General features: G+C 37.6%; 1 long non-coding RNA gene across 2 annotated transcripts in view; it reads left to right on the forward strand.

Annotated features, from left to right (window-relative positions):
* Positions 1-1964, forward strand: part of LOC307189348 — a 116585-nt gene extending 114621 nt beyond the window's left edge. For both annotated transcript variants that reach the window (XR_013829160.1, XR_013829161.1), the window contains one exon: positions 900-1964. This is a non-coding gene — a long non-coding RNA (uncharacterized lncRNA). The remainder of the gene's footprint in view (positions 1-899) is intronic.
* Positions 1965-23158: the final 21194 nt, after the last annotated feature.

Raw genomic sequence — 23158 nt, forward strand, 5'->3', positions numbered from 1 at the left:
CTGTCTTCGGGTAGAACCAGGGATTGCCGTACTTTTGGAGATCTGTTATAAATTTGATCATATCTTCACGTTTTCTCTCCTGGTAGAGTTTTTAACCGGCCTCAGCCCTATTGAGTTGTAGCTAACTGAATAGGCCACAGGCGACATCTTGCTCCAGAGTTCAAGGGTAGGGCTCAATTAATGGAAAGAGATTTGTGGCGTCTCCACATAAATCCAAGGAATTCTAGAAACCAAGCCAAGTCAACCACTGTAAGTGGGAGCCAATGATAAGTGAAAATAGCTCCCCAGGCCACTGCTACTTGACACTGAATAGCAACTGTTTGATTTATATTGCCTTTATGTTTTTCCAAGATCAAAACATTTTTTAAGAAAAAATTTTTTTTTCAAATATACTTTGAAGAATAATTAAAAGAACTTTAAAATAACTGAGGAAACCTTGGAGAAAGTGTTTTTGCCACCTTATTCAAGGCAAAGGGTAGAAACTTTTTTTCTGCCTTGGTTTCATGTTTTGATCTCAAGAAACCATTTATTTTTCCTTTTTTGAGGCATTTAGGTAAAAAAGATTTAACTATTTCATGATAAATAAAGTCCCCATCCCCTTGAACATTTCAGATACTATTACTGTTCAGTATATCCCTCCTAAAATAGATACAGTCATTTGCATTCACACATGCCACTGTGCATTTAAAACAAGACGATGGGGCGGAGATGGAAACTGTTGAGATCGGGAATATCTTCACAAACTCTTCTATCTTCCCTTATACTTCTAGTCAATTCTAAATGCATTTTGAGGAACTGTTAAATGTAGATATTATTTTATCAATAATATAGGAGCATAGACAAGACACCCCCCCCAAATATTTCATTTAAAATCTAGAAAAACATTCTGTTTAATCCAGGTGAATAAGATCTAGCGTGGTGCAATGGAATCTAAGGAGAAGGTAAAAGGTAAGATTACGTTTAGGTTTAAATTTTTTGCAAGAAATGCCTTATAAGTTTAGATAATTGCTAGGATTTTCTTTTTTACGTTAACGTCATCTGTTTTAGTCAAAGTGACACGTGCACAAATTAAAAAATCGAGAAAGTACTGATTATAAACGGTTTCTTGCCCCAGTATTCTCTGCACTCAAGCCCATTCCTCAGAGGAATGTGTTGTCAAATCTTTTAGCTATTTTTAAAACATTTTCTTCTTTATTCATACATATTATACTACTACTGTTAAGGGAGAAAGAGACAGACAGATAGACAGACACTAACTTCTTCATGATATTAGGGATTTAGATCTGTTATATAACCCTTGACGTTAATTTTTCATTTTCATACAACACTTTGTGTGTCTTGGACTTAAATTGCCTAACTTTTCCTGGTGCTTAGTTGTCAACAGAACAATCCCTAATATTTTCCCAAATGTTCCACCTGATATATCAAACACCTATCAATAAATTTGCAAAAAGTTCAAACATTTTCCTGTTTTGAATCTCCTTTTGTTTTAATCTCACGTTTTCCTCGTTCTTGATTTACTCGTTTATTTTGCTGAAATATATTGTCTAAGTGTTTCCAATTTTTTAAGCTTTCTTTATCTAAAATTATCTTTATTGTATCCTCACACTGATTTATAGTTTAGCTGAGGGTACAATTGTAGTCGAAAATCATTATCCCCTGGAATGATGAATATTCTGCTTTACTGTCTTCCAGCATCCAGTGTTAATGGTCAAACAATCAGTGGCTGTTCAAATACTTCTTCTATTCTATTTGAGTAGTTTCTCAATCTGTACTTTCCTCAAACTATTAGAATCCTCTTTTGATCTGTGGTGTTTTAAGCTCTCCCAGTGAAAAGTCTTGGAGTGGATGTGTTGCAACTGATGGGTTTCAATCTGGACACGCGTGATGGGAATGTTCTGATATTAATCATTTTATTATTTTCCCCTGCTGTCTTAGCTGCCCTCTGTTTCTGGAGCTCCTTTTAGGTAGACACTGTACCTCTCAGACTGATACTCTACTTTTATTTTTTCTCTCCTATTTTCCTTCTGTTTGTCTGTTTATGCCTTTCATAAAATTTCCCTGTAACTGTACCTCTATTCTTCTATTAAACTTGTATTTCATTATATTTTTAATTCCCAAGGGCCCTTTCTTTTCTCTGATTGTCCTTTGTTTAATCGATATATATTTTTTCCCACCTTCAGATCCATGCCACACCCCTGCCCTAATACCTGCTGCCATGAGTACTCATCTTTAGCTTGTCTGCGGGGCAAATTCATTAGTTCTTATGTCATAGCTTCCTCATTTTTCCCATATCAGTGACCAATCTCTGTCTACTTTTAATTTCATAAATATTTTTTCAAATCTCATCCTCTATTATTTCTTCTTTCATTTTTCTTTAGCCTTGTGGATTAATGCCCCGTTTGGTACTTTACTGTCACTTTAGTTTTGTCTTTGGAATAAGAGGAGCTTAATACACTATTCTTAAGTTTATCCTATAACTGTCTAACGTGAAATGACTTCTGTATATAACTTCTAGAATGGAGAGTTATCTCTAGACGTTGAAAATTTTCAGGACTTAATAAAATGAAGATGCTTTGGACATAAAAGTCTTTGTAAACAGCCAGCCAGCATCTGATTAATTTTAAAGAGAATATGAGAAAATTTTCCCTAGTACTTTTGTTTGAAGTTCCCTTAGCATGCAACAATGAAGAATCACGTACCATTTAAACGCCATTTGTCCCAACACATAATTAATCAAATAGACATGTACAAAACACTCCATTGTGCAAACCTAGAGTTATTTGCACTATGCTACAAATAGCAGGAACTTTACCCCTTTCTCTCTCACCCTGAAAAGCATATCTGAATGCAAATGATTGTGAGTAATATTATTAATAAATTTACTGTATTAAAATTTGTGTCTTAAACTAAATAATTTATCTGTTTGGGGGAAAATAATGACTACCTACCTCCTATCAAACACAAAACTAATTTCAGATGGATTGTTGATCTAAATATAAAAGGCAACACAATAAAGCTTCTGGAAGAAAATATAAAACAATTTCGTCATATTCTTGGAAGAGGAAAAGATTTCTTAAACGAGACATAAAATCCACTGTGTGTAAAGAAAAATATTGAGAAATTGGAACTATATTAAAATTAAAGACTTAAGGACACCTTTATGAGATTGGATACACTGCAGACAGACTGGTAGAAAAGATCTGAAACTTATTTATCTGACAAAGAATACAAAGAGAGGATATTGAAAGAACTCCTAGAAATCAATAAGAAAAAGCTGAACCCCTAACAGGAAGTGGGCAAAAGACTTGAATGGGAGCATCACAAAAGAGGTTATCCAAACAGCCAAAATACTTATGAAAAAATGATCAACCTATCAACCACCAGGGAAATGCAGATGAAAACCACAGTGAGATAGCACTACACACGCACCAGGATAGAGTTGCCAAGTTTAGCAAATAAAATATAGAATTCCCAGATATAGGTGAATTTCAGATAAAGTGAATAATATTTTTGATATAAGTATGTCCCAAATATTTCAAATGTAAGTGGAAGTCCTATACTTTATCTGGTAACAGTAAGAAGAAAGGCTAAAATAGAAATGATTAGCGTTATCAAGAGTTGGTGGCAATGTGGAACCTCTGGAACATTCAAACACCACTGTGTGGAGTAGCAGTTGGTACCAAACCCCTTGGGGGAGCTCTTTAGGAATATTTATTAAATCCAAAGATAGTAAGTCTTAGGACTCAGCAATTCCTAAGGAATACACCAAAAGATACGTACATAAATGTTCACCACACCATTCTTTATATCAAAACTATTTTCAAAAAGCAAAACAAAATAGATGTCTATTAATACAGTAACGGACAAATAAATTATGGTATAATGATACATGGAATATCAAATAAGGAAGAACAAATGATTGCTGTACTCCACACTTTGATAACCCTGTGAGGTACAATATTGAATAAAAAAAGAGCCAGACAACCTACTACGTTTTAGATGGCTCCATTTATTAAAGTTCAAAGACAAGCAGAATGAATCTCAGGGTGAGAGATCAAGGTCATCATCCAAGAGGAGGCAGCGGACTTGGAAACGTTCCATTTCTTGATTTGAATGTCAGTTACATGGGTGTGTTGATTTTGGAAAACCGCCACGCTGTACGGCCTTTTTTTTATGTTTGGATATTTTGTTTATCCTGGATTTTTTTGCACTAAGATGATAATTGCCTTGATTACTGACTCTTTGCCCCCCTCTTCCATTTTGACTGAGTAGGCAGTATTTTAATCACTGTGTACAGCCTTTTGATCTGTGCACATTTCTTTGTGCAGAGTATTATGTCAGTAAAAAGGTTTTGGGGGTTTTGTTTGTTTGTTTGTTTTAAACGAAATCATCCACAAAGTTAGTCCTTTGTTTTCAGTGATAGAAAATTATTTGTGATACACGTGACAACTGATTTACCTGGTGAATAGTGACGATGTCTTTGAGGTGACCCGCTGGAGAGCTCCTGAGCCTCTGCTCGGGTCAGGTGTCTCTGCATTCTTCCCATCCCAGCTGGGGGAGGAGAAGCAAATGTGGCTGTTCCGGGCAAACACTCCCAGATGCACGTGTCAGCTTGTGCAAAATCACTGTTCCGCAGGGTCAGGTCATCGTACTGTAAATCTGTCTCCTTCACTCTATTTTAAACGTTCTCTCTCTGGTGTGCTCTCTCCAGCTCGTGTCTTTTGTCTGAATTCTTAGCAGTTGGCCGGGATCTGGCTTTGCTTTAAAGTTTAAATGTTTCCTCTTTGCCTTGGCTTATGTTTCATGCTTGTTAGCACTTAGGATAATCCGAATCAATACCCACACCCTTCCTCCATCCTGTGCCCTGGGACGCCGCCTTTCTAGGATGCAGTAAAACTAAAAGCATCATAGTAGAGAGAAGGAACATTACTACCAAGCTATTAACTATGGGGTCCCTTTATCTCAGAACAGGAAAGAAAGAAGTTACCACTGAGACTCAGCCATGTATCATTATCAGAAGCTCTAATAGTCATGATAATGATGATGATATTGATGATCATACTAAGCGTATCATGTGTCATTGCTCCTGGGATGTGGTCTTGGCCTCTTGTTGGGTTGGAGACAGATTCCTAGTCTTCTGTTGGCTCTTCCTAAAACTCCCCAGATTTTACTATTATTTTTTAACTTAAGAACAACGCTTAGCTTTATATCTTCTCCGCAACTCTTTCTTGGCCTTCCTGCTATAAACTTGAGTACAAGTCCTTTGAAACACATGCTATTTTTCATGTAGTGGAGAGAAGGATCAGACAGATTTGCCTTTGTACCCAGGTTCCCAGACTTACTAGCTGTGTGAACTTAAGCAAGTTGTCCTATGAGCCTCTTTGACTCTGGTGTTAAAGACGATATTCAGATATAGAGCATGGAGCTATGGCTCGATTATATAAAGTATAAGGCACTTATCACTTTGCTTTGAATACAGCAGACTTTCAAACAATGCTAGTGCCTGCCCTTCATCCTTCTTCCATTCCTACCCTGACACTCACCGCTTAGCCGGTCCTCCCTAAGTTAGTTGATCAAAGTCCCCAAAATGTATCAATTCTGTGCATAACAACACCAGCACATCCATAGCTGCTTAAACATTCGTTTCCTAGGGGAATACCTTCTAATGGTAATCTTGGTATATATTTATTGAATCCCATGCATGAACCATAAGCAAACTGCAGCTGAATAAAAGGATGGGAGGTGTTGTGGAAAGATCGATCACCTGGCAGATAAGGGCACACTAGGGATATGGAGGCAGAAGAGAGAGCACAACCCAAGCCATGAGGAGGGTAGTGTCAGCGGAGAGCAGCATGTTCCTTCCCAGTTCTTCTTGTGAATCTTTCTCGTGCAGAACGGACAGAACTTAACTTTCATTTCCCCCAAGTATTCTCCTTTTGCTTCTTCACTACGACAGAAACAAAGAAGTTCTAGATACATAATAAATACGTGCTTGTTGAATGAGTTAAACAAATGCAATAATGACCAGTACAGAGGATGGATAAAGAGTTTGGATTGCGGTGTGAGAAAAAAACAGGCTTAAATGCAAGATCCGTCCCTTACTGTTGGAAAATTTAATTCAGTTACTTTGCCTAAGACTTGGTTTCCTAACGTGCCAAATAGAGGCAATAAAACCTATCTCGTAGGACTGGGGTGAGGACTGAGATGAGGTTTACGTGGTCTCTAGCGCATGGCTCAACAGTGTTGATGACTAGCGCGCCGACCACCACCACTGTGACTATTACCACCACGCTGGTTAGGGGTCATTCATCTCATGGGTCCGCTTCACGTCTCACAGTCAAATACAGACCTTTTCTTCTTCCATTTATTTATTTATTATTTATTTATTCCCTCATTCATTCATTCAAGTATAGTTGATGTTCTATTAGTTTCAGGTGTACAGCGTAGAGATTTGATATTTTTATAGATTACACAGCAGGCAAAGTTATTATAAAACACTGACTATATTCCCTGTGCTGTATGTTACATCCTTACGACTTACTTATTTTAAAACGGGCCCTTTGTACCTTTGAATTCCCATCACCTATTTCACCCCTCCCCCACCCCTCTCCCCCATTCTCCTTCCATTTAAAGGGACAGAGACCCCAGGCTTGAATTCCTTCAGAGACACAGGCTCCCTCGCTGCTTTTGAGAGTCCTGGTTTGCTGACTTTTTCCAAAGTTGGGGTACTTGGAGTCCCAGCCTCCCTCCTTCTCGACATTCAGGAGTTACAAGAACCCCTCAGTCTTCTCTTCAAACCACAGATGAAAATAAGAAACACTGGTGGGTCTCTTCAGTCATCCAACATAAAATTTCCCTAGGCCATTTAAATCGGATGTATACGTCGTGCATTTTGTGTGAATAGGTTGTAATTTGTCTCTGAAACTTAGCTTTTTTATGGCTGACCCTCATTTTCCATCACATTTCTATAGGATAAATCCAAAAAACTTGCAGTATTGTAAACAAATATTTCTGAAAGCAGAGTACAACCTTTTCTGAAAATATAGGGCTCCCTTGATAACATTTCCTGCTGTTTTTGTCCAAAAAAGTGGTTTCTTGGAGAAAACTCTAACATTTTGTAGTACCAGCTTCTTTTCCCTCTTTTCTGTCATTTCCGTAATTTGAAATGTTTTGTTGTTGGCAGTGCTTAGGTAACCAGTTTATGACATCGGCAGGGTTTGATTAGGTATGAACATGAAGCAACTTTGTTCTTTCTCCCTAAATGCTCCTTTCGACTTCATCTGTCAAATCGTTCCCTTCTATCCCTGGATGAAGATTCCACAGCTTCTCCAGCCACTTTTAGGAATTAATGAATAGTAACATTTTTTTTTTTTAGCAGGTAGAAAGCACAATCCAACCCAAACCATCAGGATGTCATCGTATTTAAATTTTCTCTCCTCCTCCAGTTCAGTTCTGCTGCAGAAAAATCTGTGGTAGGAAGGAGGATACTGAATTTTTTTTGCACTGTTTCCCCATCTTTTCCTTTACGTCTTTCTGCTCCACTCACCTCGGGACCTCTGACTCTTCAGATGTCACGTGTGAGAGCATCAAAGGGTGCACGAATTCTTACTTGCCTGGTGCAGTTGTAATCTTGCCATGGACCCTCTGGTGTGGCAGGTTCCGAGTGCTGATCATTTCTCTTATAAGCAGACTCGTGGGTTCTTTGAAGTTCCCCCATAGGGAAGCCCCATCAGCTTCCTGAGGTGGGTCATATGTATCCCAGATGGTTCCCTAGGAGGCTGGCTTCAGTCCCTGGCTTCTGGCAGCCACCCCACACTGACTGCATCTCTTGGGTCACTTAATTCTAGACAGTGCTCTCGGGTGTCTCCTTTTTAGGGTGACACAAGCTCAGAGACTTTCATCCAGCCCCTACCTGGTCTATGAAACAGGACCTGCAGCTCTGGAAGTGGAGACCTGGCTCCACCTCTGGGCTTGTTGCCATAGTTTGCTCTAGTAAGCCTCGTGCCTCTAGACTCCCCAGACACGAGTCAGGTACCAGACCTGCATTCCTCAATTTCCTGAGGTCAAAGGATCATCCCTAATTCATCCTTCTCACTTAGCATGGGGGTTGGGGGCTTGGGTGGGAAGGAAGTCATCCATGAGGTGCTCTCATGCTGGAAACTCCTGAAGAAATCCATGGTCTGCTATCTCTCAATGTTCAAGCCTCCTTTTACATACATTTGAGAAAACAAATTAAGAAGTTAAGGGTCATGGGACTTCTTTCTTAGCATCTTATTAGTAAGTTTTGCACAGATGCTGGAACTTGTCTTTATTTATTTTTATATGTCAGTTGTACTGCTTTTATTATTATTAGTTTTTATCGAAGTATAGTTGATTTACAATGTTGTGTTAATTTCTGCTGTACAATAAAGTGATTCACACATATATACATTCTTTTCCATATTCTTTTCCGTTACGATTTGTCACAGGATATTGAATACAGTTCCCTGTGCTCTACAGTAGGACTTTGTTGTTTATCCAGCCTATAGACAATAGTTTGTATCTGCTAACCCCAAACTCCCAACCCCTCCCTCCCCACCCCCTCCTCCTTTCTCTTTAGACTGTATGGGCCCTTGAAATTCTTTGTTCTCCACTGTGGAGGCTCAGCTGAGAGTAAGACAAGAAAAATATGTTGTACGTATGTAATAAAATACATGCCAGGCGTGGCAGAAAGGTCTTACAACAAATTTCTGATAGGTAAAACATTCATCATAATATATGAGTTTTGTTTTAATTTTATTAATTTTATTTTTTGCTGTGTTGAGTCTTTGTTGCTGCGCGTGGGCTTTTCTCTGGTTGCGGTGAGCGGGGGCTGCTCTTCGTCGTGGTGCGCAGCCTTCTCATTGCGGTGGCTTCTCTTGTTGCAGAGCACGGGCTCTAGGTGTGCGGGCTTCAGTAGTTGTGGCGCACGGGCTTATTTGCTCCGCACGGGCTTATTTACTCCGCAGCATGTGGGATCTTCCCGGACCAGGGCTCAAACCCATGTCCCCTGCATTGGCAGGCGGATTCTTAACCAATGTGCCACCAGGGAAGCCCCATCATAATATATTTGAAATTTAATAATGAAAGTATTGTCACTTATGATACTAACACAACGAATGTAATGGTATATCAATTGAATGTAAGCTACTTGTCCCTCTCTTTTTTTTAATGTTTGAAAATCCTCCTTTCTATTAATGTTACCATATTTATGTGAGTATCTCATCATTTTCCTGTGTTACAGGATGAAAAATAGTAAGCCAAGTCTTTTATACAAGCTCTAATCAAAACAGCCATTCTTGAATAGTATAAAAATGTCACTTCAAATGTTATTTGTAATAACACAAAATAGATAGTATATAAAAATAGTAAAAGCTTATTGTTAAAAAACAAAAAACATAAAATAAATAACAAGGAAATTGAAATCACCAAGAATTCAGAAAACAATACTAGTTTTTTTTGAATTTTGATGCCTATTCTTCTAGTTTCTACTTTAAGAGTAGAAACTCTTAAGAGTATATTTTGATTTACTAATGAGATCATACTATGTGTATGCAGTTTATCCTACTTTTAAGTTTAATACTATACATTAGCATTAGTGTATAATAATATAGGCTATAACAAATATATTTTAATTGTGGAAGACAACTTATCATATAGTTGTAACACCATATACTTTATCACATCTTTATCATTGAACACTTATATAGTTCCCAGGTTTTATTATAATAAGCACATCAAGAAATTTCTTTACCCATAAATCAATATATACAGTTATTATTGTTGCCTTAGAATGTATACCTACACCGACTGAATTGAAGATCAAAGGGTTTGAACATTTTTGAGCTTCTTTAAATATATGTATATAATTATTTTCTAGATTCCACCAGCAATATATGAGTCCCATTAATGCCAAGCCCTACAAGACTGAGTACTGCTTTTTAAACTTTAATAATTTCACACTTGAAGATGGTACTTTGTTATTTCTACTTGTATTTCTCTGATAATCCTGCCTTTTAAGTGACTTCTGTTTACAGCACATAAAAATCTAAGCCATTGGAAATATTCAGTCTGAAGCTGCCTCACTCAAAATGAGATATTTAATGAGAATCTTTTCTAGTGGTTTTTTTAAAAAGAAAATTTGTATTGACCATGATGGTGGATTGGTAACTCTCCATGTGGAAGTCTGGGCCAAAACCATGTCGACTTTGGCTGGTGTTCTAGAACTTTGTGGTCTTGACTTTTCATTTATTTTGTGTGCAGGAGAGAACTCAACTACCTTCTAATTTCCGTGTGGAGTCAACCCTCTACTTCTTGTCCCCTTGCCTTTCCTGTGTCATCCTAACCACTGGTGCCTACAGGCACCAGTTCTTCCTCATAGCAGCAGCTGAATCCCATTTGCAGCTTTTCCAGAACTTGCAGAACCAGCTCCATCACATCTCATCTTATTGATTGCCCCACTGGGAGCAGGTGGCCTCTGCAGAAGTTGGGGTGCTTCTCCAACTTCCAAGGAGCCCTTCTCCAAGCTCAGGGGCACCACCATCAGTTGGCAGCCAGCTCCTCTCCCTAAGGAGTTTGTCACTTCCAGGGGCTCCTCCTATAAGTCTCTACATTTCAATAATCTTAACCTTTCTCCTTGTTTCCCCAGCCCTAAGGGTATAAGCTGTTTCCTGCAGTTACTGCCCCAGTGGTTACCTTCCAATTCCCTTTTTACCCTTTTGTTAACTAGTTAACGACTTTATATCTAGTTAGCAATTCTGTATATGAAACTATTTTCCCTTTAAATAACTGGTGAGATTTCTCTCTCCAGACCAGACCTTGACTGATGTACTCAGAAAAAGGCAGTTGCAGAAAATATGATCATATTGTCTTTATTGAAAATAAAGGGCCAGATGCTTACTACAAAAAACGGGCCAGAGAGTTGACATTTATTAATGTGCAGAAAACTTTAGGTTAGATTTGCATTTTATAGTTTGAGATACGTAAAATATGTTAGTATAACACCTTTTATAGTGGAGAAGATAAAAATGGCAAAACTAAAATCCGGAGTTTTGATGGGTTCTATGGACTGAATTGTTTTGTCCCCCAAAATTCATATGTTGAAACCCTAACCTCCGGTGTGATGGGATTTGGAGATAAGGCCTTTGGGAGGTAATTAAGGTGGAATGATATCATGAAGATGGGGTCCTCATTCTGGAATTAGTGCCTTTTTAAGAGGAGACACAGAGAGTTTCCTCTCTCTCCCTGCCACGTGAGGACACAGAGAGAAGGCAGCTGTCTGTGAGCCAAGGAGAGTTTCACTAGAAACTGGCCATGCTGGCACCCTGATCTTGGACTTCCCAGCCTCCAGAATTGTGAGGGAATAAATTTCCATTGTTTAAGCCACCCCGTCTAGGGTATTTTGTTGTGGCAGCGTGAGCAGACTATTATAATAAGACAGAACAGTTTCCATTTCCTTTGAAAGAAATGATTAAAATTTGATGGCTTGGGAATGAAGTAATGAATGAAAATATTTTTAGGGAGAAATCCAAAGTGGAGGAAGTGTTTTTACATTCATTGGCTCAGAGGAATTCTGTGGTTTGGGATGTCAGAAACCTAGGAGATTCTTAGAACTGACAGTCATTAATTTAAATCACAATGATATTTTACTCACTTATAAAACAACACCACTGACCTTCCGATGCAGTCTTCCAGGCGTTGTGTTAAATTTTCCCAGACCCAGTCTTCCTCTCTCATACGATCCACCTCAGTGACCAAGATGCTGTAAGAAATGATTGAAGAACAGATGGAAAAGAGTTATTTTGATCAGTACCGGACCGAAGCTGCAGCTGCAGCTTCTCCAGCACTATGCCCTACTTGGCCCACCAATCTTAGCCTTAATTTGTAGTATTTCGGTATTTTGAAGGACCAGATCAAATTTCTTGGGTTTGATAATGCTTACCACGCTGGGAAGGAATTTTAGGTCACAGAACACTGAAAGGCAGGTTAAAATGACCTTTTCTCTGGCAGTTGACATAGGCCACTATGCGTTAAGGAAAGAACAGGAAAGAGAGCAAGCAGAAAGCTGAAAGAAGCATCCTGTGGGTACTGTTGCCCAGAAACTGCTTATTACCGAGTCAACAACATAGGAATAGGCTGCAAAACCTATGCACACCTGCAGAGGGGAGAAACACAAGAGAGTAAGCCTTGAAGTAAGATGTTTGGTTAAGGGAAAGTAACGTAAATGAGATACAGACATTAAGAAATGAGGAAACACTTACCAGTACACATTGAGATTTGTGGCACATTCTAAGCTCTGAGAAACAGCTGATGAATGCAGCATCTGGTCTTCTGGGGGCATGCTGTGGCTTCAGTGGCAGGAAGGAAAGAGCAGGGACACAGAATGTGAGTTTGTAGTTGTGAGTCTCCACTTTGGTGTTCAGTTTTTATATTTAAGTCCATGTTAAGAATAAACATGAAGTGTGCCCTGTAATGCTATATATTTTTTCTTGCCTCTGAGCTAAATCAGGTGATTTCCCATTATTTTTTATTTCTAAGAAGAAGGTTATATTTAGATATTCACAAATCCAGAGACGGAGAAATCAGGAAATAAAATGATGCAAAAATAATAAAAATATTTATATAGTACTACAGTTGCTTCATGAGAGCTTAAAATAGTTTCCTTGGAATTTTGTAAGACTACTCTGTCTTATTAAATCTTTCTCAGTGCTCCCTCATCTGCAATCTTGCAAGTCAGAAATCAGCACACACGATACGGGTGTTTCTGTAACGACCGTGTAGCAGTTATTGGCAGAGTGAATTATAGTTGTAAACTACTAGCAGATTCACAATTATGGCATCATTTGTTCTCAGTGCGACACATGAAACCATGAGGCCTTGTACAGCTGCAGACTTGGGTTGTGCCTGCACCTTCCATGACCAGACAACCTACCACTGTCCCAAAACCAGAGTGAGGGAGAGGAGCAAATCCCAGGGTCAAAAGAGAACGAATAACTAGGAAGGATTCAAGCCTTCCTTCTCCATTTGCATGTTCTAATTGCTAACCTGTCAATAATCAAGAGTTGTTTTGTGGTTGGAAATTACCAGGAAACCCTACCCAGGTTTTAGAAATCCTGAAGTAGGAGGGTAGGATTACGTGGATCAGGGAATGTATAAATAAATACAAGAACGTAAATGTCAGGCCTGACCACCAGCTGGTTATCTGAAACAAGTCAGCAAAATGCCTTCTACTTACCGAAAACTTTTGTGATTTATGAGTCCTTAATCTTAAATGAGATTATTGACTGTTTGTTTATATCTGATCTACAAATACATAAAGTCAGTTGTGCTTCTTCTTATTTCTTTATTTGCTCATTTATAGTAAAATAACACAGAAGGATACATAAAAATGAAGGGGAAAATCACCTGCAATCCCAGGAAGTAACCTACTATTATTTGGTTGTTTCCCTCCAGGTTACTTTCATATATATATTTACATAAGTGTAACCTTAGTGAAAATATTTCTATTTTAATAGTTTATAAATTATTGAATAAAAATTTATGTAAATATCCATTTAATGACAATATAACATACACCATAACTATATAGCATATATTTTACATGTAATATAGTATATGTAGTATATATTCTATAATAATTATATGGTATAATATAAATATTCTTTGTTAGAAAACAAAGTTACCATTTTTTTTTTTCTATTAGAAACAATGGTTCTACGAATACCTTTATTCTCTCACTTTTGGGGTTTGTAGTTTTTAATTGTTACCAAAGACAGCAAAGATAAAAAACCTATATGGGAATGAAGGCTATGGCTTGGAACTCATTAATGTAGTAATGGAATTAGCCAACACACATTAGCTAGAGTTTCTAATCTACATTAGCTGAGCTGGTGCTTTTTAAAGGATGACTTAAGAGAATTACAGGACAAGAGCATGAAGCACTTCAGGGGCATTCTACTTCCTGGCTTCAATTTCTGACTCTACATAGTTCCCCCTTTGACTGGTGGAGACCCCTACATAAGGTGGGATCTGGCCTCCATGGAAATTGGAAACAGGTGGGCTTTGAAATGGTGGATAGTTTGGACCGGACACTGGAGGCTCATTGTATAAGCTTAACATGAGTTGGAAAGAAAAATAAAACAAAACCCAAGAAATTCCAGTGAAGGTAGAGAGAGCCTGAGGTAAGAAAAACAAAATCTGTGAAATTTTTCTTCAGAGACTCTTAGATTTCATGACCAGAATGGTGTGAAAGGAAGCAAAAGGAAGAAAAGGACGAAGACATTATTGGCTGCATTTTAGCATTTCCAGCTGCCGTGGAAGTATGCAGAGTGTGGAAAGGTAGTATATTTTGTCTAAGTCCAAGAAAAATTCATTTTGATTCAGTGGGGACTATTTAAAATAGACATTTGGCTACTTCGTAGTGACCTGGGAGCAACAAAAATCTGTTTTTCCCAATTTTTCATTAGCTCAATTTGAATCAAGCTGCCAAAATGTTATTTTATGAATTTTATGGGTCAGCTTCAACTCTAAGTTAAATATAAACATATACACCCTTTAACCTCAGTTTGGTCTTATAACATACATATGTCTCACATAGATTTAAAAAAACTTCCAGTTACTGAATACATTTTTAAAATAAGTTGAATTTGTTGACTGGACTTTTCCAAGAAGGGTTTCCATGGATATTTTGAAAATAAACATAACTGTGACCACAAAAATAGAACATTATTAAGATATTCTTCCTGATCTTCCCTTGACTCTTTTCCAAAACGAAAATTGAAACTTAGTTTGACCTCTTATACCATGGTGTTTGCCATGTATTCCAAAACCAATTATCATCGCAAATAAAACATTCACTAAAACAGCTGCCACGGAAAACTGAGTTTTGAATGAGGCGTTCCAGAGTTACGTGTTATCCTCAGCATCAGCATCAAATGAAACCTGATCCTTCAGAGGGTGTTTGTTACTCTAATTGGCAGTGTATATACATTTTTTTTTTTACAATTTTTAGTAAACTGTAACTAGTATTGTTTAAGATAATATTAAGTAATACCACTTTGTTACCTCAATGTAGTTTTGACTAGAATATTCTTCTATTAAGAAAAGCCTAAAGGGAATCTTTCTATTCAACTAGTGACACAAAAAGGGCATTTTAAGCCAACTCAATGGACTGCTGTAAATTTTTATTCCATTCATAAAGGGGAGCCCCTCTGTCGATGTAACATACACTTTGACTTGGTATTAATTTTCCCCATCCCTGCTGCAATTGCACAGAGCAGACCGCCTTCATGCCACATGAAACCTTGTCCTTGCTCAGGGTGTGCACAGGGATGGACCAGTCGTTGAGTTGGACCCCTGCCCTCTCTGGTGCTCCACTGATGGCAAGTCAAAAGCCAGGATGGAGCCCTTCACTGAGGCAGGGTGATACACTTTTTTTTTCCTCCAGTGGTGGGATACAATCATGAGCAAGAGTGTGTGTTTTAAGGGGACGTGAGGAGGCACTGATAGGGGATTTCTTCTAAATTTCTTGTATTTCCCCAGATATAATCAGTTCACTGTCTCATTAGACCTTTTAGGTAGTATTGCTCTAGACACTTATTTAACCTATAGGTATAGGATTTAGATGATAACAAGAACGATGATAAGGAACAAACACTTATGTAACACTTATTGTACACCAAGCATCATCAGCTGAGTACCTCATCTGACTCTAGGTAGGGAGCTTTATTACCCCATTTTGTAGATGAGGCAATAGAGGCTCAGCTCAAAGATGTTTAAGTAAACTGCTCAAGGTCACACAGAAGGTAAGTAGCAGGACTGAGACGCAAACTCAGGTGGTCAGGCTCTAACCTAACGTGCTATGGTGATCAGTACTCCTTGTAGTGTGTCCCTCTGTTACAAACAGATTTTAAAATAACCTCAGTTTTTCTAGCTGCGGTTTTCAATAATTTAAAACTATGGATTTTATTTATGAGGGCTGGTTCAGCCTCTTAAACAGAAATCATGTTATGTCTGAGGATGTCTGGGAGCTGTACACGTCTCAAGAGATTATCATATCACCATATATCATATCATCATATCACCTCACAGGTGACTTAAGAAGCTAGTTGAAAAGAGAAAATGAAAAGGCAAGTGTGCTGTCTGACCTGCGACCTAGCCCTACACAGTCAAAGGGACATTTTCCCTGGTTTCTTAGTGGAATGGTAACTGTTTATCAGAACTTGCTAAGTGCTGGGCATTGCACTAAACACTTTGATAGTAAGGTATCATTTAATTGGTATCATTTGCAATTTATAGATGAGACAGTGGAGGCTCAGGAGAGGATGCAATTTGCCAACTCTTCCACAGCTAACAAGCGGCAAAGTTAGGATTTAAGCCCCAGACTGTTTGGGTTCAGAGCTTATACTTTAAAAATATTGTACCAAACTTTTCCACAATATAGATCTGGCTCAAGGGAGGCGGAGTGTAATGCAGTGCACTTTGGCCCGTGTGGACCTTGCCGTTTTAAAAGCTCTGGGATGTCCTGTGATATTTTCCACAAGGATGCTGTCCACCATCCTTATATGGCTTTGCAGTAAGAGATACCAGTGTGATACAGGAAGGAGGAGAGCATATATGAAATCCTCATCAAATCTGGAGAACAATTACACTGAAATCTCATAGCAAATGACTGCAAACACTTAGTCAAATTTCCCTGTTAACGTTTCTGTGCTTCATTTGTATCTAAATGCTTGTGTAGTCTAAAGACATTTGAGTTGTTAGGTACTCTTTCATAATACAAATTAGAGATTTGGGGGAGGCTCAAAGTAAGTGAATACCTAAGCACAATAAGAACTCCTATGGTAGATAAAATTTGTCTCCCTAGAGAAAGAAATAATCTTTATCTTTAGAAATAATATTTATCTAAAGTCTGTATCTTGTAGGAGACTGAGTCCCTCGATCTCTTTTCTTTCCTTTCTAGATGAGAAAATTGCAAACACTCCCAACCAATTGAGAAGACATTTATCCTCTTTGGGTGACTCCCTCCTGGCTCCCCACCCCTCACCAAATTTCCTAGCTAAGTGTCCATGGCTACTCCTATTTGTCCCTCCTTATCATTCTCTGGGACTGTGAGCTTCCCTTGATCTGGGCCAGTTCCTCAGCCTTCTTTTTTTAAAACTTATGTTTGTGATAATGTATGTGAAAGCATTTCGTGTAATCCCTGACCCTCAGCTTTGCACAATTCCAGACTTTTTTGTAAGAAGAGTCCATGCAGTAATCTTTTTGAAGGCAGGGACTAGGAAATTTATCTTGGATCTGTGTTTGCCTAGAAAGTATGTTGCTTTTACTGACATTTTATGTTTGCTTTCAGTGGCTTTGGGAAGGCTGTTGGAGCATATGGAGGGACTAAAGCTCTCAACAGTCCTCTCGCAAATTAGTGAGAGTTTTCTTACAAAAAAGCAAGTATTTTAGAGTTTGTTGAAATTTATCCAAGCTGTTTATTATGATACAGGAGGTCCAAACTTGAATATTTGACAGATAGCATGAAAAGAATGTTAGAAAATATGTTGGTTATCTTTCAGTTAACGAAATTTGACTGATTTTTTTTCTTAATAGGACAGTAGAGCAAGAATGCGGGTGACGTTATTGTTTAATCTCTCATCTGTTAGTATTAGTAGGGTACCCTACAGTTACGGCAGTTTCCGTATTTAAATACTCCTTTTACTCAGCTGACTTACGTGAAATGATGGCTATAACCGAGTTACAGTGGAGCCTGTGTTGGCCACCGCGGCATCCATCCTGTCCTTCCTTTATTGTGTAGCTGCAATGTGATTTGAGTTTTGTCATCCTCCCTCCAACTCTAGGGGTGAGCCCTGATTGTTCCAAGGCAATCAGAGCAATCCTATGTTTACTTTGCCACAGTGATACTTTCTTGGATGGCTGAGCCATCCAGACAGAAACAAATCCACACATGACTCCAGGGTTTGGATCTGAAGTTAGTTAGCGTCTCACGAAGAAGGAATTGATTAGAATCAAACTTGGAACTTTTTTGATGACTGCAAGAAAATAGGAGATGTAAATGAGGTAGAATATACCCAGCAGTGCCATATTCTTCCAGGATGAAGCCGGCACACCAGGAACTACAGAGCCTAGAGAATCAATCACAAGGGAATAGAGTGTGAACCTTGATCAAGTCATGCCTAAAGTTTGTCCTCCTGGGCTCTCAGGTTCATAAATTAATAAACTCCCTGGATTGATTTTTGTTTTTATTATTTGCAACCAAAAAGCATCATAGCTGTTATAAGAGGGTATATAGCCAGTGCCATTTTGGTGTACTTTCATAAAAATAATAATGGTATCTTATCTTGGGTGAGGAACTTTGGGATTTGTTTTCAAGAATTTACCTGTTTCTTCATTAATATTTACAGTGGTTGGTGCACAGCAGTCCGCAGTTTTGTGATTATCCTTGCTTCAAAAAGAAATTGTGATACAGAGAAATTAAGCACTTTCTTGCAATTTAATCCAATAATTATGTAGAATTAAGAAATTAGAGAAGAGATGTACAGGAAAATAGAGGGGAAGAGTTGAAACACACACAGTAATTTAAATGGGAAAAAAAAAAGCTTCTCTTGTTACCAAATTAAAGAAAAGCATCTGGGTTAGATCTTAAATTTGGAGAGAGAACATTTATGTCTTTAGTCTTGTTTTAATACCTTGAACTCCACAGTAACTAAGTCCTTTCAAAGCTTAATATATTGAAGTGAGAAGGAACACACAGAGTCCTAGCTGAAAACTGGATGCAAAGGAGGATTACCAGTAGAATGATAAGATGATAGGCTTATTATTAATATTTTTTTATTATTCCAAATTTTTTGGATTTGTCATGTTCATGTATTATGAATGAATAAGAATGAACAGTACCTTTTTTTTTTTTTCTAGTAATCAGTTATCTTATTGTAAGTTATTTAAGGAATCCTGGCACACAGTGGCTTTCCTGCCCAGTTTGGGGGTCTAATCCAGGGGCCTGTTTCTCTAGGATAAACCTGGACCAGGGACTATAGCTATCACCTACCACCAGGTCAGCTTCTACTTTTTATTTTCACCACATGACTAGAGGCACAAAGCTGTGCTGGGTGAGTCATTAGCTGATGGTCATTCTGTTGCTAGAATTTTCCATCCTGCAAAAGTCAAAATTACAGTGCTTGAGAGTCCCAAGAGATTTCAGAATGAGTTTCCAATCAAAACTCAGCATCTATGTGGATTAACAAGAAGGGAGGTACTCTCCAGAGTTCTAAAACATGGGCAGTTTGAGACAAGCAGACATGTGGCATTGTTGGTCTTTTTTCTTCGTTACAAAATGTTGAGCATCTGTTTGCAGCTGACATCATATTGCCTCCTTACTAAGTCTAGCCCTTTATATTATTTCCTCATTTATATTAAGCAGCCTTATGTTTTATGGTTGGTTGTTCAGATTTTCATGAGACAAGCTGGGTTATTTAAGGTATTTTTCTTCACTTTAGTACCTCTAAAGTAGAAGGCATTAACATTTTAAAGACATTAAGACCTTTCATGTTTGGTTATATGTAATATTGAATCGTCATACTAATATTGATTAAAATAGTTTCCAGACAAAGTACTAAGTCATCTATTGTATTCAATGACATTTACCACCTATATAACTTAAGCCCTGAAAGAGACTGGTATTTACATATAAAAGCTTGTGATCAAATTCCTGTATTATTCTCCAAATAATGCAGACACTGTAACTCTTATTTCTGACCATTACCAAAAAGATGTCATTGTTTTATTGCTCAAGACTGTAGAAGTATTCTGGTTTTCCTTAATTCAACCTTTTTTTAAAAATTGAAGTATATTTGATTTACAATTTTCAAGATAGACAGTGAAGTGATTTCGTTATACAAATATATGTATATATTGTATATTTATATATGTATATATATATAAATATATAGACAGATATTATTATTTTTCAGATTTTTAAAAATTTTTATTTTATCTTGGGGTATAATTGGTTTACAATGTTGTGTTAGTTTCAGGTATACAGCAAATTGATTCAGTTATACATATACAAGTATCTATTCTTTTTCAAATTATTTTCCCATTTAGGTTATTACAGAATATTGAGGAGAGTTCCCTGTGCTATACAGTAGGTCCTTGTAGATTATCTATTTTTTATATAGTAGCGTGTATATGTTAATCCCAAACTCCTAATTTCTCACCCCCTTTCTGCTTGGGTAACCATAAATTTGTTTTCTAAGTCTATGTATTTTATTTTTTAAATTGAGGTATAGTTGAATTATATTATATTAGTCTCAAGTATACAACATAGTGATTCAAAGTTTTTATAGATTATACTCTATTTATAGTTATTATTAAAAATGTACATTTCTTTTCATCCAGCAATCTCATTGTAAGCAATTTTTCTTGTGCACATACATGGAGACATTTTCCAATACACATGTACAAGATATTTATTGAACATAGTTTGTTAAAGAAAGCAATAAAGATGTCAAATAGAAATGTCCATCAGTGGGTGAATGGGAAAATAAGTTTAATTAATACACGTTGTAGAATCCTTTCTAATCATTAAGAAGAAAAAAAGTAGATCTATATGTACTTAAATACACACATAAATATTCAGAATATGTATATATATATATATATATATATATATATATATATATATGGGTTTTGTTGGTTTGTTTTGTTTTTTGGTGGAGTGAGTGCTGCAACTACTGCTTAAGAATAAAAGAGAAGAGAGGGCAGACAGCAGAAGCAAGAAGAACTACAATCCTATAGCCTGTGGAAAAAAACCCACATTCATAGAAAGACAGACAAGATGAAAAGGCAGAGGGCTATGTACCAGATGAAGGAACAAGATAAAACCACAGAAAAACACCTAAATGAAGTGGAGATAGGCAAACTTCCAGAAAAAGAATTCAGAATAATGATAGTCAAGATGATCCAGGACCTCGGAAATAGCATGCAGGCAAAGATCGAGAAGATGCAACACATGTTTAACAAAGACCTAGAAGAATTAAAGAACAAACAAACAGAGATGAACAATACATTAATCAAAATGAAAAGTACACTAGAAAGAATCAACAGCAGAATAACTGAGGCAGAAGAACAGATAAGTGGCCTGGCAGACAGAATGGTGGAATTCGCTGCTGTGGAACAGAATAAAGAAAAAAAGAATGAAAAGAAATGAAGACAGCCTAAGAGACCTCTGGGACAACATTAAACGCAACAACATTCGCATTATAGGGGTCACAGAAGGAGAAGAGAGAGAAAGGACCCAAGAAAATATTTGAAGAGATTATAGTCGAAAACTTCCCTAACATAGGAAAGGAAATAGCCACCCAAGTCCAGAAAGCACAGAGAGTCCCATACAGGATAAACCCAAGGAGAAACACTCCGAGACACATAGTAATCAAATTGGCAAAAATTAAAGACAAAGAAAAATTATTGAAAGCAGAAAGGAAAAAACGGCAAAAAACATACAAGGGAACTCCCATAAGGTTAACAGCTGATTTCTCAGCAGAAACTCTACAAGCCAGAAGGGAGTGGCATGATATACTTAAAGTGATGAAAGGGAAAAACCTACAACCAAGATTACTCTACCCAGCAAGGATCTCATTCAGATTCGATGGAGAAATCAAAAGCTTTACAGACAGGGCTTCCCTGGTGGCACAGTGGTTGACAGTCCGCCTGCTGATGCAGGGGACATGGGTTCGTGCCCCGGTCCGGGAAGATCCCACATGCTGCGGAGCAGCTAGGCCCATGAGCCATGGCCACTGAGCCTGCGCGTCCGGAGCCTGTGCTCCGCAACGGGAGAGGCCACAACAGTGAGAGGCCCGCGTACCGCAAAAAAAAAAAAAAAAAAAAACCACCTTTACAGACACGCAAAAACTAAGAGCATTCACCACCACCAAACCAGCTCTACAACAAATGCTAAAGGAACTTCTTTAAGTGGGAAACACAAGAGAAGAAAAGGACCTACAAAAACAAACCCAAAACAATTAAGAAAATGGTCATAGGAACATACATATTGATAATTACCTTAAACATGAATGGATTAAATGCTCCAACCAAAGACACAGGCTTGCTGAATGGATACAAAAACAAGACCCATATATATGCTGTCTACAAAAGACCCACTTCAGACCTAGGGACACATACAGACTGAAAGTGAGGGGATGGAAAAAGATATTCCATGTAAATGGAAATCAAAAGCAAGCTGGAGTAGCAATACTCACATCAGATAAAATAGACTTTAAAATAAAGAATGTTGCAAGAGACAAAGGAGGACACTACATAATGATCAAGGGATCAATCCAAGAAGAAGATATAACAATTATAAATATATATGCACCCAACATAGGAGCACCTCAATACATAAGGCAACTGCTAACAGCTATAAAAGAGGAAATCGACAGTGACACAGTAATAGTGGGGGACTTTAACACCTCACTTGCATCAGTGGGCACATCATCCAAACAGAAAATTAATAAGGAAACAGAAGTTTTAAATGACACAATAGACCAGATAGATTTAATTGATATTTATAGGACATTCCATCCAAAAACAGCAGATCACACTTTCTTCTCAAGTGCACACGGAACATTCTCCAGGACAGGTCACATCTTGGGTCACAAATCAAGCCTCAGTAAATTTAAGAAAATTGAAATCATATCAAGCAACTTTTCTGACCACAACACTATGAGATTAGAAATCAATTACTGGGGAAAAACCATAAAAAACACAAACCCATGGAGCCTAAGCAATAAGTTACTAAATAACCAAGTGATCACTGAAGAAATCAAAGAGGAAATCAAAAAATACCTAGAGACAAATGACAATGAAAACACGACGATCCAAAACCTATGGGATGTGGCAAAAGCAGTTCTAAGAGGGAAGTTTATAGCTATACAAGCCTACCTCAAGAAACAAGAAAAATCTCAAATAAACAATCTAACCTTACACCTAAAGTAACTAGAGAAAGAAGAACAAACAAAACCCAAAGTTGGCAGAAGGAAAGAAATCATAAAGATCAGAGCAGAAATAAATGAAATAGAAACAAAGAAAACAATAGCAAAGATCAATAAGACTAAAATCTGGTTCTTTGAGAAGTTAA

The sequence above is a fragment of the Stenella coeruleoalba genome (assembly GCF_951394435.1).
Source record: "Stenella coeruleoalba genome assembly, chromosome: 7".
Classification (NCBI taxonomy): Eukaryota; Metazoa; Chordata; class Mammalia; order Artiodactyla; family Delphinidae; genus Stenella; species Stenella coeruleoalba.